General features: G+C 38.0%; 1 non-coding gene and 1 pseudogene across 1 annotated transcript; one reads left to right on the top strand and one right to left on the bottom strand.

The window, feature by feature from the left end:
* On the bottom strand, nt 1-1,916 carry LOC149022432 (mitochondrial import inner membrane translocase subunit TIM23-1 pseudogene; annotated as a pseudogene).
* A 14,600-nt stretch (nt 1,917-16,516) lies between these two features.
* On the top strand, nt 16,517-16,623 carry LOC149022431 (small nucleolar RNA R71). The gene has a single exon (XR_016172625.1). It is a non-coding gene; the product is annotated as a small nucleolar RNA R71 (small nucleolar RNA).
* Nucleotides 16,624-20,197: the final 3,574 nt, after the last annotated feature.

Here is a 20,197-nt window from a genome sequence, read left to right as displayed (position 1 = left end):
AACCCATTACAACCTCACTACCCTAACCAAGGGTTTCATTGGTCACTGTTTAAACCATCTGTAGTCGCCACATAGGCCACCCCATAGGCCTAGAGTTACCCTGCTTTACAGACCTTGGAAGATTGGTCCTCATCCAACTGAGGCTACATTATCAATTACTCAACCAGGTCAATGCACTTACCAAGGCATGACATCACTGACCTAAGAAAAACATCAAAAGTATCAAATATTGTAACCAAGCATCAGGAATAAGAGAGCATAAAGAGTTTTGACAGCAAGAAGTATCTCTTCCTCTCACCTAGAAACATCATTTTACCTACCAACTTCAGATTTCATAAGTAGATGTGCTTATGATCTTCAAACTCAGCAAGAAGAAGTTGAAAAGAAGACACATCAAGCAGCAGTTGACCATCTGAAGAAACAAAACTCTCAGTAGTCTTAATCCTAGCAAGCTCATCCAGATATTAAAATTATAGGACCATAAAATTAACACACAGTTGCAGTTATTATTATTATTGTTATTATTATCATCATCATCAGAAGAAGAAGACTTATCAAACCATGCAATTTATCAGGATGAAAGAACCAAGTGTCTCACTGAATAAACAGAGGATAAAAACCAAAGAAAAGCAAAAAAAAAAAAAGCAAACCATTCTCTACAACCATATTGTATAAGTTAAACAACAATGTTGCATATAAATGTAACCCAATCAATAGGCCAATCGGCATCAAATTTACATTCAAATTGAATAAGGAAAAATCAAATGCCCTAAGGTGAGAACCTTTATACCACTGATTCAAAATTTAATCCAAATAGGAAGAACAAAAAGAGAAGACAAGTCGACGGATTCTTTTACATTAGGTGATTATGCAATCACCACACAATCCCATCAAATTTATCAATAATGACCCTAAGCCCTAAAAAACCCCAATTTTTTCCCAAAGAATTCAATCTGAATCGAGTCAAATAACCTATAACCTAAAGATTAAAAACAGTAACAAAAAGTACTCTTTATATTGGAACATATCTTTTGAAAGCCTGCTTTCCTGCAACCGCAAGACCTGCTGCCAAACCTCCAAGAGCCCCAGCAACAGCAGCAGATCGTGGCCCAGAAGCTGCCTTGTACAGAGCTCCAGTACCCAACCCAGCCAAAACACTGTTCAACACATCATCCGTGTCCCTAACATGTATCAAACCGCTCTCCAACCCAGCAAAGATCAAACCCACAACACCCAAAGAATTACCATACCTTCTTCCAATCTGGCCACCGGAATTCAAAATCCTATTGATCCTCAACTTCATGGTATCTCCAGGCTCAGCAGCTCTGATTCCCTCAAAAGACCCTTTGGCCGCTCCAACGATAGCACCACCTAGGTAACCACAACCCGTGTAATACTGTAGATTCTCACCCCACGAGCGACGCTGAATAGCAGCCTCTTCGTCAAATAGATATTCAGGAGCTGTCGGAAGTTTGTAGAGATTTTGGATTGGAACACTGAGATCTTGGTATGGGTGGTAGAGTCGAATTTTCCCTTCAGAGTCGCCGGAATTATCTTCCATCGGAACTAGCGTTTACGGCAACAGAGAACAAAAAAATTAATCAAAAAATTTCCTCTGATTTGCAGAAAATGAAAATTGATTGTAAAAATGTGGTCCGAGATGAAGACCAGCTCGGAACAATAATAAATTGGTATTGAAAGAATAAAACTAAGAACGAATAAAATCTGTGAGGGCAAAAAATCAAGGTATAAGTGTATAACTGCGTGTGGACGATAACTAATTAGGGCCTGGTTTAGGTTTCCAGAGGTTCTCGGGTCGCAACTCGGAAGTACTTGGGGAGAACCCCCCTAGGGTTTAAGACTTTTAACACCGGAGGGAAAATCTTGCGCGTTGAGCACGCACCATTAATTTCCTTTCCTATAATTTCTTTTTTATTTTGATTTGTGAAAGTATGAAGCACGCGCAATAGGATCGATCCCCAGCACACCAATAGGGGAGCCAGAATGTCTTTTTCATGGTCCTATTTTATTTATTAGTTGAATTTTCATTTTTGTTTTTATTTATGAAGTAAACTATGTATAGGGGTGATTTTAATTTGCACACCCGTGATGTTTGACTCAAATTATCTTTAATCTTTTTTTGGTGAAGAAACTAAATTTTTCTAAAAGAAAAACCCCTGGAATACAAAGTACCAACTACAGCAAAATGCAACAGCCAAAGAACAAAAGGAGGGGAGAAAAAGAAAAAGAAAAAGAAGAAGCTTGAGAAGCTGCAACATAAGAAGCTAATCTATCAGCTACAAAGTTTCCTTCTCTATGTGTATGATTCACAATTAATACATCAAACTGATTGGAAAGATTGAAGATATCATGTATGTAATGGCTGATCATCCAAGGTGGAGTCTCTGATTTGTTGTTAATCAAACTAACAACAGTTTCATTGTCACTTTCAGTAATGACTTTCTTTAAATTAAGGGAGATAGCTAGCTTCATTCCTTCTCGAATCGCAGCAGTTTCCATTTGAATGGCTTTTGAGTTTCCTCCTTTACAGTAGAAAGTGAAGAGAGTGTGATCCAAGTGATCACGAGCAATACCACCAAATCTAGCCTGGAAGTTGTTGGAACCCTTACTGATTGCAGCTCCATCAACATTGATTTTAATGAAATTCAATGAAGGAGCTCTTCATTTGATACTTTTGAACTCCTTTCTTGATCTGCTATGCTGATGAAGGGCTAAGTGCTTTGCTCCTATTGATCGAGCGGATCTCCATATATGATATGGATTACTCACTAGTCTAGAGTAAACAACATTATTGAAAGCTAACCAGATGTGCCACAGCATAAGTAAATGTTGTATGAGTTCCTCTAATGTTGAGTTGTTTCTTCTTGATGATTTTAACCAATGAGAAATCTGATCTATAAGATTTGTGGATCGATTCCACCAACAAATTATGAGCTTTGACCATACCTATTTGGCAAAGTGACAATGAAGGAAGATATGATTAATAGTTGCTCTTTCTTGTGCACAAAGTGAGCAAGTATCACTAATTCTACATCTTCTTTCAGCTAAAAGAACAGGTGTGGGGAGTTTTCCATGCAGTAGTTTCCAAACAAAGTGAATGCATTTGGGGGGCAATGGCAGGTGCCATAAAACAAGCCATGGTAATGAAGAATTTTGATTATGATTTTTCGAAAAAAATCTATAAGCTGAAGCAACTGTGAAAATACCAGTGGATGTTTTCTCCCACATAATTTTATCTTAACAATTTGATAGTGATAATGGGATGCTAAGAATTTTTCTGCCAAATCACTTGGTCACCAATCTCTAACTTTGGTCTCATCCCATTTAGCTGTTTCTGTATTTATAAAGAAAGATACTAAGTTAGGAGACTCACCTTCAAGTGGTAGTAGAGCTTGAAGAGCAGGAGTACCTGGGATCCATCTATCCATCCATGGATTGATACTGTTGCCATTGCCAACCATATTAATAATGCCATGTAGCATCAAGTCTTTTGCTTTGATGATGGATTTCCATCCCCATGATGCATTAACAAGGGCAGTGGCTTGCAGAAAACTGCAATTTCTGAAGTATTTTTCCTTCATTAATTTGTACCAAATTGACTGCTTACCAATAATAAGTTCCCAAGATCTTTTAGCTATTAGTGCAAGATTCCACATTTTCATATTTTTTATGTTAAGACCTCCCAACCTCTTAGGATTTCAAATTGTTTTCCAGTTAATGGTGTGAAAGTGAGATTTTCCCCCATTTGACCAAAAGAAATTTCTATTAGAAGAGTCCAACTCATTGAGTTTTTTTTTTTGGTAAGATGAAGCATGGCATATAGTGAGAGGGAAGACCTTGTATGACTGATTGAATAAGAATTGTTTTTCCAGCTGAGCTTAAGAGTTTTGCTTTCCAATCCTAAAGTCTTAGATTCACTCTTTGAATTAGATTCTGACAATGATGCTGCTTGATCTTTCCACTAAACAATGGGATGCCAAGATAGATGTCGAGATCAGAAGTAGGAATGATTTTGAACTTTTCAGCAAGAAGATTTCTAGTTTGGTTTGGGGTGCTCTTGCTGTAGTGAGCTCTGGTTTTCTGCTGATTCAGTTGCTGACCTGAAGCTAGACAGTATCTATTTATGATCTCTAGAAATTGGTTAGCTTCAAAGACAGTTGCTTGACCAAAAAGTAGGTCATCAGCAAATGCCAAGTGTGAGATGCTTTCTCCTCCATTGCATAGTTTAATACCTTTGATCTTCTTGCTTAATCTGGCTTTTTCTAAGTGACTTGAGAGTAGCTCAGCACATAGAATAAAAAGATAAGAAGACAAAGGGTCTCCTTGTCTAAGACCTCTAGAGGGGTGGAAGAATCTGGATGGTTTACCATTGATAAGGATGGAGAATTGATGAGTGGTTATGCAGAACATGATCCACTTAATCCATTCTAAAGGAAATCCATAAGCTTTAAGTTCTCTCTCCACAAATGACCATTCCATTCTATCAAAGGCTTTACTCATGTTAAGCTTGATAGCCATTAAACCTTTCTGCCCTTTTTTCCTTTGATTGATCTTGTGCATGATTTCATGGCCAATCAATATGTTGTCTTGAATATGTCGGCCTTTTATGAAACCGTTTTGATTGAATGAAATGAGTTGGTGCAGGATTAGTTTGATTCTGCTTAACATTAGCTTAGAGATGATTTTATACGTAACATTACATAAGCTAATGGGTCTGAATTCATTGACTGAAGTTGGAACATCAACTTTGGGGATAAGAGAAATGAAGGTGTGATTGATTTGTGCTGAGAAGGAAGCCGTTTCAAAGAAATGATTTACATGCTCAATAAGATCATATTTGCACAAGTTCCAAGTGGATTGAAAGAAGCCACTGGAGAAGCCATCAGGGCCAGGTGATTTTAGACTAGAGATGTTGTTGAGTGCTTCAAATATTTCACTTTTAGTGAAAGGTTTGGACAGGAGCTGAATGTGATCTGAGGTGATTCTGTTTTGGATTGGTTCAAAGTAGGAGTCTTCAAATATAGGATTGGATGAAGAGTAGACTGCTTAGAAATGATTTATAAAGGCTTCTTCAATTTCATTCTGATCATGCAAAGAGCTTCCTTGATAATTGAGACATTTGATTATGTTTCTAGCTCTTCTTTTCATAGTTGTGAGGTGAAAGAAATGAGTATTTTTATCACCATAGAGGTTCCATTGAATTCTTTATTTTTGTTGCCATTTGGTGCTGATTTGATTAAGAGTTAATCGGAGAGCAGCCAAAAGGTGATTTTCTCTAATTTCCCACGATGTATCTCTTAAATTAGGAGGATATTTCATAAGGTCTTCAATATCCAATCTAATTTGAGATTCTCTTTTATGTAAGTCCCCCCAACAGTAGATTTGTTCCAAATTTCTGTTTGAGTGTATGAAGTTTTGTGACTAACCGAAATGAGGGAGAGCCTCTTAGCTGAATATTCCAAAGTTGATTGACAAGATCAAAGAAAGTGGGCTCAAGTAACCAAAAATTTTCAAATCTGAAAAGTTTCTTGAATTTTGTTTCAGGGGGATCAAAATGAAGGAGCAGGGCATGATGATCAGTTTTAGTGAAGACGATATGTTGAACAAAAGCTTCAAGGAATTGGGAGATCCATGAGGGATTGGCTAGAAACCTATCAATAAGGCCTTCCACTCTCCTTCATTTTTGTTTGTTACACCAAGTGGTTTTAGAACCATGAGCTTGAATAGGGATCAGATTTGAGTTATTTGTGAAGTTTTGAAATCAAATAATCTATTATTTCTTAGTGTTAATCCCCCAACCTTGTCTTGTGAAGAAAGATAAGAATTAAAATCCCCACCAATCACCCATGCATCATCAATGAAGTTTGCAAGACTGTGAAGTGTGTGCCATTGTGTTTTCCTCAAGTGGAAATATGAACTCATGTAAACAAAAGTCATATTCCATTTCATCAAGTTATTGCACACAAGAGTATGTATACACCAGTTTGAAGACCAAATGACATCTAAGGAGATGGCAGATTCCCAACACAAAAGAAGACCACTACTGTAATATCCAGCCCTATTCTAACCTTGACCCTGACCCGGATCCACTGTTGTATTCAGGTCCGAGGACCCGAAGCGGTGGAAGAAGAGATTTATGGGCCATTTTGATTGATGATCATGATTCGGAGGCCGAGCCCATGGACATTGACAATGATACCCCTTGCTTAAATGCATTGTCAGTGTTTAAGGAAAGTTTGCGCATCAGAGAAGATTAATATGGTTGATGTACCAAATGACCTCCTGTGCACAATCCGAAGGTATTCCCCGAAACTAGACTTCTTGATTGAATTGTGGAAGAAAACCTCACTCAATTTGACCTTGTATAGCCTTTCAAATCCCTACTTGAAGTTGCTGTTCTAAACCTGAGTTTTCTGCTGAAAATATTTTGGTCGATCCTTTTGGTCGATACCATCGACCAAGGACCATAGACCAAAATATCCCAGTCTGCCAAGTTAATGATTCCATGGAATATTCCTTTTCTATTTAATGTGACCTCGAGCCTTGAGCCTTTTGCAATCATTTTTCTCACCTGGGAACGTGGGGAGAGCTTCCCAAAGCAACTCCTTGGTTAGTGTGAAGGGTATCTTATCAAAGACACTTAGTTTATCATTGATTCTTGTCTTCATCTTCCACACTAAGGTATGACTCCTCATTCCACTCTCTACCCTACCATTTTCTACTCTTTTCTATTGTCATCTTGCTGATGAGACATTTGGAATGGTGCTGCAACCTTGCAACCACCACTCCAAGTGCCTACTCATGCTCAATCCATGATCCCCTTAGCCATTCATTGATACTATGCTTATATCTCATGCCTAGCATATGTATTCCATGATTTACCTATTAACATCATACCATTTGATATCAAACTGAGCTATAGAGTGTATTATGTTCATGTTTAACATTGCCATATGATTCCAATCGAATTTCTATTAGTTCCTCTAGCTATTGCATGCTATTCTTCATCAATGCAATCAATTCCAACTCATGCCATGATGTTTATCACTTGAACTTGATAGCTCAAATTGGGGCTTTTTAATTAGACCATTGGATTGGGTTAATTCCTTGATTTATAGTGTCCTACTACTGTTGTTAAGTATGCCTCCAAGTTTCAGATTGATCCGAACACCGGAAGACTCATTTCGGACCAAAATCCCCAAAATCCACTATTCTGACCCGAGGACAATTTTGGTCTATCCTTTTGGTCGATACCATCGACCAAGACCATCGACCAAAGTTGTTCTTGACAGCAACCTTGGTCGGTTTTGACCCAAATGACATCCGATCTTCCTGACTTCTTTTCTAACTTATTATTGATGTTTGTTTAGGGCCTTAACAATTCTATTGAACTATTCTTGGTATTTTCAATTCATCATCAACTTATCCAAGGTAAGGATGGTTATATCCATAAACATATAAGTCATCAAATATTGAACTGTGCTTTATTTAAAGAATGAAATCCCTAAATTTCCTTTCAATCATTATGAGACTGTTACATATGTGTTAGAACAGTAGCATTTAAATCTTTATACTTTTGTTGTGTTACTTTATCATTTTGATTTGCTTATGATTATAATGATTCGTTTCAATATCATGATTTGATTACTATTGTGAATATGCATTGGATGCATGAGAAATGATGAGATTTGATGTGTGATTGCTTACGTATGACTTGGGATTTGGGGGTGTCCTACTGACACTTCTGTCTTTGGGCATCGGAGGTAATAGTATGGGATGTTCTCCGATGGTGCCTATCGACACTTTCCCGAGTTATTGGATGACATACATAGGATTGTCTAATTGTGTGGCTAGGTTCATCCTTGTCGTGTCAGACCCGAATCGGAAGGGCATTGAGACCGAACAACCCGTGGTAGTGTATGGTTGGATGGATGCTCTAGGCCGGTAGCCAATCCGGTAGGGGACATAAACCATGCTACGGATACCTGAAAGGGGCCATTTATTGGTAGAGTTGCATATGGATAGACTTGGGCTCACGGGCGCTCAAGACCGGTAACCAATCCGTGAGAGGACGTGAGAGCTTCCCGTTTACTATATGTGGATGACCAATAGGGTTGATGAGTCCGAAATCCAGGATTTCGCTGACTCTAGTGTGAAGGATACCGGAAAGGATCGCCGGGGGCGAGGAATGGACGTATCTGAATCTGACTTGACCGACTGAGTAGATGACTTGCATTGGGCTAGGCTTTACTGTGACATGTGCCAGTACTTGACCAAATGGTGACGTGAGAGAGTGGTGACCGATCCCCTTACCACGGCTTTTTGATAACTTTACCGATCTTCCCCGGGCATTCCCAAGATATGGAAATGGGAGAGTGACTGACGACCCAGAGAAGTACGGTGCTATGACTTAAAGCATGTCTACCCTAGAGACCAGCATTCATAGAGTTAGGCTCATATCTGCATCATATGTTCCATATCACATTGCATTACTATATGTTCTGAATGTGTATGATTTCTAATTATGGAATAACTTCCTTGCTGAGTTCTTCGAACTCATTCCTTTTTGTGCAAATGTTTTATATTACATTCCAGGTACCGAAGATTATGATGGCACCTCCTATGAGGCGGACTATGATTCCACATACTACCCTCCGAGTAGTGGCGTCGGTGAGGATCCGTATATTGGAGCCGAGGAGGATTACTATCCGCACCAGGGTTAGCCCCACAGTTGTGCGGGAGCGGCAGCATTGGGTTTACTTCATCCGTACGGTTGAGGAGACTACCATTAGTATAGAAGAAACCCTAGCATAGTGCCCCATTCCCCTGGTGTATTTGTGGAACCTTGGATATTGTAATTAACTTGTCTTTGAATTATTCTGGTGACATTTGGATATGTAACTAACTTGATTTACTTCTTTTCCGCTGCTCTGAGAGGGTGGCTACCACACCTTCTCACCCTTTATGATTTTGATCACACTTTATTATTATCTATATTCCGCACTCTGATTTAGTTAATCTTATCTTATTCATGATACTTAGTATTAACTATTTTTACCATTGATTATTACTGTTCATGATTGTGTTACCGTGTATGTGGGAGGCATGGACCTCAGATCATTGATCCTTGGACTGTGGATCACATCCCGGGTATTCCAAATGGGGTACCGGCTGGGTGGATGTGACAACTACAATCAAAGGAAGGAGGAACAAAGAAAAAGTGATCAAATCCAAACTATCTACAAATAATTCTAGGACATAAAATAGTGCTTTTGACTTCAAATAGGAACACAAAAGATGGTCTAAATTTTCTAAGATTAGCTTTAATTTCCTTCTGAGTCGAGGGGTGACCAAGCCCTCGACAGTTGAGACAAAAGGCCCTCATTTTTTTCTCGATGACTGTTTATAATCAGCTATCACAACCTCAAGCAGATCAAAACACATTTACAGAGTCACCTCTTGATCAAAAATTTTCTTGAAAAATACCATGTTCTATCCAATAATAACTAGCAGATCAAAATATAAGCTAATCACAAATGATAAAAGGAGACAAGAACTAATCAGGAAGAAAAATAAAAGACAGCTTGCAAACAGCCAGATGTTGAAATCTAATAGTATGAAACAGAGAGCTCTATTAACGACCTAGTATGGATGAATACCTGAAATCGACTGCAGGCTAGAATGAAGTCTTTCTAACTTACCATCAGCAACGAGAACTTACCATCGACAATGAACACTCCCTTAGAGATCTTCTTCCAACAGCTTTTACAACACCAGAGATGGAAGAAATGGTGAACCGTCCCTTAGAAGAGAGGAGGAAGAGAAAGCCCTTCGTCAGTGACCAAAACCGCAAGAGGAAGCCTCCAAGAGTATAGAAGCACCAGAATGCAAGATTGAAACTCTGTAGAAGAAAAACATCAACAACCTCACACCGGAGGTAATACATTAAACCTCAAAACGGTTAATCAAAAGCAACAGCTCATTGCAGAAGGAAGAAATCCCAGATTTCAAAGAGCAGAACCCGAATCGTAGGGAAACGTAGAACCTGAGTCACAGGTAAGAAAACCCTAATCGCAGGGAAAGGAAGAAAACCCTAATCGCAGGGAACGTCCCCTACAACTGAATACAGTGTCTCAGTTGAGAGCTTTTCTCTATTATCTTTAATCCAAAAAATCGAAAAAACACATCTCACATTTACTTCCCTTCTAGTATACAAAAAAGAACAAGGACAAATTATCATTTTTAGGACAAACTATCATTTTTAGGACCAAAATACCCTTCTATCTTTTCAATCGTTAGATTATGTCATGTAGGAGAACTTCAATTTTACCGTCCTAATAAAAAATATGGGATATACTTATTGATAAGGATAAAATAACAACGAACCGGGTTCAATCGCGATCGAGTTAGGAACTCCGGTCGGGACTAATTCGAAGGTTGCACCATTAAGTAGCGTAACTGAGAAGAAACCTGACGGTTATGGAAAGAGACGTGCTCCTGTTAAATTCAGAATACATGATCGTGCCATACATGGAAACTACAAGTAACTCAAAAAGAAGGGGGAAAAAACCATACAATCGGCGGCTACTGAGAAGGGTCATGAACAAATCCAACGATCGAGAATTTGAGGTATACCCTATATAAACTAAAGGATCGTACAAAGCAGAGGTATCTGAATCGTTTCCCTCAATAATAATCATTCAAACAAGTTCTGCAACTAGCATGAGCTTTGTGGTGATCCATTATTGACTTAACCCTATAGGGAACTTCTCCTTACGGAAAAGTAGTGCCATAGGTTTAAATATTTTTCCCTACGGCACTAGCACCCTCCGTAGGGAAAGATATACGACTACGGACTTTTTCCGTAGGTTTCAATATTTTTCCCTACGGCACTAGCATCTTCGATAGGGAAAGATATACAACTACAAATTCTTTTCGTCGGGCTTGTCGTAGGTTTAAGGGGCTCTTATATTCTCCCTATGGAAACATAGTGCCGTACGTTTCAATATTTTTCCCTACGGCACTAGCATCTTTCATAGGGAAATATATACGACTACGGATTCTTTTCGTCGTGCTTGTTCTAGGGTAAAACATTTTTTGCTACGACTCTTGTATTCCGTAGGAAAATATGTAAACATGAGGAAAGCATAAATCAATATTTTTCCCTACGGCCTATTTTCTTACCGTAGGCAAATATACATCAATGCATTTTTGCCTACGGTCTGTTATGTCCGTAGACAATATAATTTTTTTTTCAAAAAAATACTACCATATAACCTATAATTGCATACCGCATATCTACTTTGGAAACTCAATAGTATATAATAGAGAGTACACAAAAACATAACCAAAATACTAAGACTTCCACATTCAAGATTCTAAATGTCACAAAATCATTTACAAAGTTTGTAGTCACAAAATCATTTACAAATAAGTCCCCATGCCATTGTTGAAGAGATATAAAAAAAACAAAAAGTTTGAACCAAAAAGTCTCTCTTGCTCTCAAATTATTATCCAACCAAATCTTCAATGTTAAGCTCTTTATCTCCATGTTCTCAAACTAACGCATCTGCAAGGAAACCAAAGAATAATGTCGCTAATATTGATTAGCAAAATGTTGAATTGCAGGAACAAGATACATATTTGAATGAAAGAAAGTAGAAGAATAGAATGACTAAATTTCATAATCCCAACATGAGAACCATGTTACATCTTTATATAGAATAAACTGCTACAGTTCACAGTAGTTGGTGACTTTGACTGTACAATACAAGAAAACAGGCCTATGGCAGCACTTTGGGTAAGGATACACCGGCGTTTTGTAAGTAAATCCATTTGGAGATTGAGAGTTAATATCCTTATAGTTCGTAAGCCTGATTCTAACCTAACAATTACTTCTCTTTCACAAACTTACTAGCTTGCTCGCTCATTTTGAGAGATCAAACTCGAGTTCGAGTGAGATCCCGACGTTCGTAAGCCTAATTCTAACCTCCATGGACGGTTGCTTCTTGATTCACTCACTTCGGCAAGCATTCTGAGAGATCGAACTCGAATTGGAGCTTTCATCAGTTCAGTCAGATACTGGATCGGAGCGAGCATTCTAAAACAAGCCTTCTACGGGTTGGAGCTTTCATAGAGCAGTCTTCTACAGCTGATAATTCCATTTATAATTTCTTTCTTTTAGTGTTCTTCACTGTTCTCCATCTCTCTCCTGTCCATGGTAATACGAAAATTCCCATACTAAGATATTTGTCTTAGGTGTTTCTATGTTCTCATGTCTTTCGGTTGAACTATGGTTCAATTTAGTTCGATTTTGTTTGACTACGGGTCCAAATCAGCTTTGGTAGAAGTGCCTGCTCCTTTAAATCAGTAACTTTTTGATCGTGTCGCTAACCAATCAAAAATAAAATCCTATACTAATCTAGCGAGCAAAAAGTACGGGGTCGAACTATGGGGAACTAAAAGGCTAAGTCACTAAGATTGAATTCCTCAAAACTAAATTTAAACTAAATCTACTAATTAATGCAAAAACATTAACTATGAATATGTGAAGATCTTTGGGATTTCGAATCCCCAATGCTTTTCCCTAACCGATATAACTCTACACTTCAAAGCAAATTAGGGATGGTCTTCCTAGATATGCCATATCTTCGCAAGACTATCGTCCTTCGAGGAAGCTTGGCATGCTTAGTTTGCTGAGCTATAGAACATCTTTGGCTTAACTCAAACACAATCAACTAGAAGATACAGAACAATCAAATTAATGAAATAAGCATGGTTCATCTACATCCCAAAGAAAAGGAACTAGCTACTCATTATCACAAAGTTCATAAGAAAAATAAAGATGAAACATAGGGGGAAGGGAGAGAGAGAGAGAGAGAGAGAGAGAGAGAGAGAGAGAGAGAGAGAGAGAGATATGTGGCCTTCTTCTTCAGCAGTGAGAGAGATGAGAGCCGCGTTCGCCGTCTTCCTCTTCTTCTCTGTTGCTGGCTTCTCTTTTATGTCTCCCGCACACAATGAATCCCCTATATTTACCCATAGATTTGACCTTTATTCGTTTGAATTTTGGAAAAACTCAAAACTAGAAAGTTGTGGATATTTTCAACATCGTTCCATAGCATCTTGAATCACCCGATTTTCAATATCGTTCCATATGCAATAGCAAGCTCATAAGAGAGAGATTTGCCCAAAATACTGAAGATAGGTCTGTTTACCCAATTTTCAGATTTATTACCAATTTTGTTTCTTAGACCTCCACCTATTTCCAATTTGGCTAAGCTCTCACTTTTCATGATTTCTTGGGCAGCAAGATTGAATGCCATGATTTAAAATCCACAATATCTAAATATTTGCCAACTTTACTCCATATTATCTATAATAACCAAAATCACCTTATTCCTGAAAATACACAAAAATACTCAATTAGCTCTCTTTAATTAAATAAGTATGGGGAATTAAATCAAATAAATAATGTTAAATGCATGCTTATCAAATACCCCCACACTTGACTGTTTGCTAGTCCTTGAGCAAAACGAAACAATAAATGCAATACGGGAAATAAATATATAAAAACCTAACTCACTTTCGTAGGAATCACGGTTGCACTTAGTATAATTCACTTCTTTCTTTAATGCTCACAGTTCTAGTCCGTGCAATGTTTTGCCTCTTAAACTTTCTAGATGGCCTATATAACGAGTGTTGGGTCAGCCACTCTCAAGCCAGATAGCCTTAAGGGACTAGGTGTAGATACCCCTCGAACTTACTTACTCAAGCCAACTAGGCTACAGGCCAAGACTGGACCAAAGACACCCCAACTGTTTGACGTGAGGCACGATGTTGGTGACATCGAGACCCGGCTACTAAGAAGGAGGTCTAACCTTTAAACTTCAACATATTTTTTCTTTCTTTCTTTCTTTCTTTCCTTTTCTTTTTTTTTTTTTTTTTTTTTTTTTTTTTTCACATTTTACTTCAATTCACTTCACATTTAAATAGTCTAAAATCTGTCTCAACTTGTCACCATAAGCACAAGGCAATACAAGATAACTAGATGGTCAAACCTTTTGGACTACCTGGAGTTCCTATTTTCCGATTCAACCTCAGTCTCAAAATGTAAATCCCATTACTATTCTCTCAAGAGGGTGTTCATTACATCAGATGGGATTTCTAAAATACTTAAACTCTCATTTTGAATCTAAGCAAGGAATTAAAACATTTATCTTACCAAAGCCAGAAAAAATTGGGCACTTTTTATCTTTGTGACAATGCTATACCAACTATCAACAAGTCTTACTCGAGTTGACATCCTCCCACACTTAAATTATGCAATGAGCTCAGTGCATGCAAGATATATATAAAAAAAACATTATAGAAGCAAATAGAGGAAAGAGTGTACCCGATGTTTGAAATCATGATAGAGCATGCAACAGTAAAACCTAACAACAAACAAAGAAAAGAGAAGAAAAAGAACAAGAAATAACATCTAAACAAATGGGTTGCCTCCCATAAAGCGCTAAGTTTAGAGTCTTCAGCCAGACTCAGTGAGATGAAGCCAATGGAGGTGGAGGCTCAAATCTAAATGTGAATGGTGACTACTCCAAAGAAGTGGAAGAGTCCAACAATGTGTTGACTTCCTCAATATTTAAGTTAGATTCCCCAAATGGCAAGTAATGTTGTAGGGGATCATCAATAAGCATGTTTGGAATATAATCAACCACTACCTCATCGATAAGGTTAATCACAAAGTACTCTTCATCCCTATTTGAGCTTAAGGATGCATTGAAGATGTTGACTCTATGTTTCTTATTGCCAAATGATATGTCCATGACACCCGATCTACAATTGATGCAAGCATTCGCAGTGGCTAAAAAGGGCCGTCCAAGAATGACTGGTGGTATTGTCCATATCTAGGATAAAAAAAATCAACAAGAAAATATAGATCCTCAACCTTTACCAAAACGTTTTCAAGTAGCCCACGGGGTCGTTTGATTGAACGGTCTGCCAATTGTAGAATCACATCAGTGGATTTCAAATCTCTTAGACCAAACCTATCATAAACTGAACCGGGTAAAATATTCACACTGGCTCCCAAATCAAGCAATGCTTTACTTATGGATAAATCTCCAATGACACATGAAATTAAAGGTGTACCTAGATCTTTAAGTTTAGGGGGCAGTTGGTTGGAAATTACCGAGTTGACTTGTTAAGTTAGGTGCACAGTTTCAGGTGTTTAAGTCTTCAACTTACGCTTTTGGGTGCACAGATCTTTTAGAAACTTAGCATAAGCTGGGACTTGCTTGATAGCATCTAATAGTGGGAGATTGATACGAACTTGTTGGAATAAATCAATCATCTCTTGCATCTTAGCATTCTTTCTAGAATCTGGAATTGAGGACTCAAGAGCTTCAGGGAAGGGGGCTTTGGGAGTGTAAGATTTAGGAGTAGGACCCTCCACAATCAGAATGTGCAACTCCTTACGAGGAAATTGATGGGGAATACTCACAGGTGGTGTTTCTTTACTAGGCTTGTGTGCATCATCGCCAGTCTCATGGGTCAAATCAACCTCCTCTCGACTGTCAAGATCAATGGGCAATGGCTTGGGAGTAGGCAAAGGTGCATAATATTCCTTCCCACTACGTGTCACAATAGAGACTGCTTGGGCTTGTTCTTTCCTAGACCCAATTTGATGATTAGGGTTACCTATTGGTTGACTAGGTAACTGACCAACCTCCCTCCTATTGATGGCATCAGCTAGTTGACCAAGTTGGATTTCTAATTTGTTAATGGACTGAGAATGGGAATGCAACAATTGACTGTTTTGCTCTAATCCACTAAGTGCTTCTAGTACCTTATCCTCAAATGATGAATTATGTGAGGGTTGTGGAGATGATGGTTGCTCATTCCAATAGGCATTTTGTTGCATATTAAATAGAGGTGGCCTATAAGTTATTTGATTAGAGGGATTGGGCATTGAGTTTCGCCATAAAAAATTGGGGTGGTTTCGCCATCCTGGGTTGTAGGTATTGGAATATGGATCATTGCCCAATTTAGAGACTCCTTGGGCCAAATGTGTATGCTCCTGAACAATCAGGGTTGTATAGCCAAATAGCAATCAGTGACATGATCGGATAGGCTAGAACATAAAGCACATGCTTCAATCTGATTAGGTGGAGAGAAACTTGTAGGAAGTGGAGATGGGGTTTGTTGTCCTAATGACAAGAGATAATCCAATTTCTTAGATAGCAAGTCAACCTTAGCTCTCATCTCAATGGTAGGATTGATCTTATAGAGACTGCTCCTCTTTGGTTGCCCAATGGATGGAATCTCAGTCCTAGCTGCGGAAGCATGGTGTTTGGAGTTTTCACTAAGGGTCTCAAAATGTTTACATGCTTCATTCTCATTCTTGTGCATGAAAGTCCCACCACAAGAAGAATCAACCATTTGCCTATGTCGATCTCTAAGGCCATCATAAAAGCATTGAACCAATTGCCATTTGGGAATAGCATGGTGGGGGCACTTTCTAAGTAATTCTTTTAGTCTTTCCCAAACCTCATGAAATTGTTCTCCTTCTTGTTGGGAGAAACTTGTTATCCCTCTCCTAATGCTATTGGTACGGCCAATGGGGAAGAACTTTTTAAGGAACTCTTGTTGCATTTCTGCCCAAGTAAAAATTTTAACATTGTCCAAAATATGAAGCCAATGCTTAGCTTTATCTTTAAGGGAGAATGGGAAAAGAAGTAACCTTAAAGCATCAATTGAGAGGTTTTAAATTTTAACCGTGGAGGACACCTCTAAAACTCATTTAAGTGCTTATATGGCTCTTCATTGGCAAGTCCATAAAAAGATGATAGCATTTTAATCACACTAGATTTGATCTCATATTGAGCTGCCTCTATGTCAGGAAACTTAATACAAGAAACCGGAGTATATATCGTAGGATGAAATGCTCACTCAAGGGCCTCATTGGAGGCTTATAGTTTGCCATGGTTGTTTGCCTTCTAAGGTTGGCCAAAGTCTCTTCTAACTCTAAGTCAAGTGGAGTCAACTCAGGGTTTAGGGATCGACGACCATGCATACACACAGAAAACAAGCTAAATAAATAAAATTAGAAGAAAATAACTGCAGCAAAAGAGAGAGTCTAGGACGTACCTGAAGCGCAATCCACGTGATCTTTCAAACAAAAGTTACACATGTGGGATCTGAGGGATGGGCATTTTTTAAAAATTAACCTAAACAACCCAATCTAATGCAAATATTACAATTGAAAAGTTCTAAATACAATTATATCTAAGAAATAAAAGATAACAACTTAAACTAATTATTGAATCGCTACTCTTGCAGTTACCTACAAAACAAAAGAAAAAAGAGATTAGTTAAATAATCAAAGAAAAAAATTAGAAATTAAAACCTCTAAAATTACTCTAAAATTTATGCCTAATGGACAAAAATCAATCCTTGCAATCGTGCTTTAGTTCCCCGGCAATGGCGCCAAAATTTGATCGTGTTGCTAACCAATCAAAAATAAAATCCTATACTAATCTAGCAAGCAGAAAGTACGAGGTCGAACTATGGGGAACTAAAAGGCTAAGTCACTAAGATTGAATTCAACAAAACTAAATCTACTAATTAATGCAAAAACGTTAACTATGAATATGTGAAGATCTTTGGGATTTCGCTAGGGCAAAACGAGAAATGGGAAAACAACACCTAGTTGACGGGTTCTTTGGATGAAACTAAGTATAAAAATATACTAAAATAGAGCTCTCCTAATAGCAAATATCGATCCAATGAAACAGAAAGGTATTTGCAGAGAAACAAACTCACAAGAATGGGCATATCACCAACAATGTCAGTCGAGAACAACGCTGCGGATGTGTTCCCATGAAGCCATGAATAGAAAACTTCGTTAACAAAAGCACCACATAACATTCGAATAAAAATAAAATAACAAGAGCGTTTAGAGAGATAAGAAGAGATGAAGTTTGGTACTTTTGGGTGAATTCAAAGAGAATAAAAGAGAAAATGGAGTTGGGGTTGTCAAATTTTCTTGGATTCAGAGAGTAGATTGGAGGAGAGGGGCTTGAATTGGTCAGATAAGGAAGGAGGATTTGCTTTTGAGTCAGTTTCAGGAGTGTATTTGGGAGTAGTGGAGGAGACGCAGAAAATGGTGAATCTTTTAGTGGGTAGTTGTCTGGAAGGTGAGGAGAGAAAAAGGGTCTCTTTGAATCGGATGAATATGTCATGGTGAAATGAAAATCCATAACCGTGGAAATACTAGCAGCCATTGTTCTCTATTCATGAGAGGAGTGCTCTGTTTCAAAAAACCATATCCTCTGCTCAAAAGAAAGATATTTTGCTCTGCTGCTTTTGCCTCTCCTATTTTGGACAAAGGTTCACGTTCACCACGACTTCTTTTTCTCCAAGCTTCTTCATCTTCTTCTTCAAAATTATTTTTTGTTCAGAGCTTCTCTGGAATCAGGGTGGAAGACGAATCGATTGATTATGCTCGTACGAGCTCTCATTTTGTGTTTTTCAAATGATTTGAAAACTGTATACTTTGAAAACGATTTTGAAAATGTATATTGTGAATTGAAATTTTGAAAACATATAAGCCGAGCAGTTCGTAGATGGTCCAATGGTTCGTATGAATAAACCGCTCGGTTGGCTTGCCAAATGACATTTAATCTCTTAAAAAAAACAAACGGCTTAGATCTTTTCTCTTTGATCCAAGGGCTGGCTTGACTGTCATGCGCATTAAATGCGCAGGACTCAAACAAAATCGCGGTCGCAAGGGGATGAGATTTTTTCCTATCTACCAACATGAAAGTTATATATATTTTATGTCCTTTCAGCATTTAATTCAGTTCTTTCACATTTTTTTAGGAAAGAGGCTGCAAAAGCATTTTGTAAAAATGATTCCATGACTGTCACACATTATCCACTAATTAGAAATATGATAATACTACAACAACAACAGCAATAATAAGCCTTGTCCCAACAAATAATAAATATAATCATAAATAGAAATGCAAAAATATATTATAACTTTTCTAATGGTGATCATATTGTGAAATCTCTCACAGACCTTAACTCGAAAATCTATGTTGTATATCCGAAGATCCCAAGTCAAGGAAGAAGACAGTTGTGGGCCATCTCATTTGAACCCATTAGATCTAACCTAGAACCAATGGAAGTTGATGATGAAGATCCTGCTATTCTTTGGAAGAAGATACCATTTGAATGATGACGGGCATGAATACAATGTTGACACAAGTAGAAGGTCTTAAAGAATCAAGTAAGACTCTTTCTTAAGTTGGAAAATGACCCAAGTGCAACTTGTGGCTTTTGGACACCATAAATCAAATTTTGACCAAAAAGCATTGGTTGGTCGATTGCCTTGGTTGCCTCAAGCAACCAAACCATCCCTTGAGAAAGATTTGGTATTTTTGGAAATTTAGGTTTCTGAAGCCCTATATATTCAAACTTCGATCTAATTTGAGCCACTTTGCCTCTAAGCTGTTTGAGAACGTACGAAAAACCCTAGAGCTCTCTTTCCAAGGCCAAGGAGGATCCCCAAGCATCCGTGAGAGATTCTTCCGTTGAATCTTTTTCCTGAAGGTTAGTAATCGCTCTCATTCTCTCTAGATCTAATCTCTCTTCTGTTTCTACCCATTGTTGTGATTGTGAGAAGGGTATCATGCTACTGTACCCATTCTTCTATCCTCACAGTCTTAGAGTGAATCCCCATTTACTCTATCATTTTCGTGGACAACATGGAATGATTTCGGTATCAAACCTAGCATGATCTTCATGATCTTATTCTTAGTTGAGTTATTTGATTTCTAAACCATGTTAGATCTATTATTAGGTTATTTGTTGACCATTATCTAATGTTTTCTTATCTCTAGAATGAATTCTCAATCACTTTAGTCTATCAGTGAAATCTACGAACTGATTTCAAATTAAGCCTATTATGTGATTTATTAGATCTTCGCTCAGTTGACAATGATAGATTCTTCGATCTTTATAGATAGTCTCCTTGTACTATTTCAGAATTTTTTATTAATTTTGGAGTGTTTGGAACTCAAACGATGAGTTTCCGATCAAAACTTGGGTTTTTCCGTCCCTACACGATTGCTTGGTCTACTACCTTGGTCGACCCAAGCGACCAAGGTGTCCT

The sequence above is a fragment of the Hakea prostrata genome, chromosome 3 (genome assembly GCF_041222555.1).
Source record: "Hakea prostrata isolate BN-2017 chromosome 3, UWA_Hpros_2, whole genome shotgun sequence".
Classification (NCBI taxonomy): Eukaryota; Viridiplantae; Streptophyta; class Magnoliopsida; order Proteales; family Proteaceae; genus Hakea; species Hakea prostrata.
Note: the sequence above shows the minus strand (reverse complement) of the source record. Positions and strands in the feature narration are given on the sequence as shown.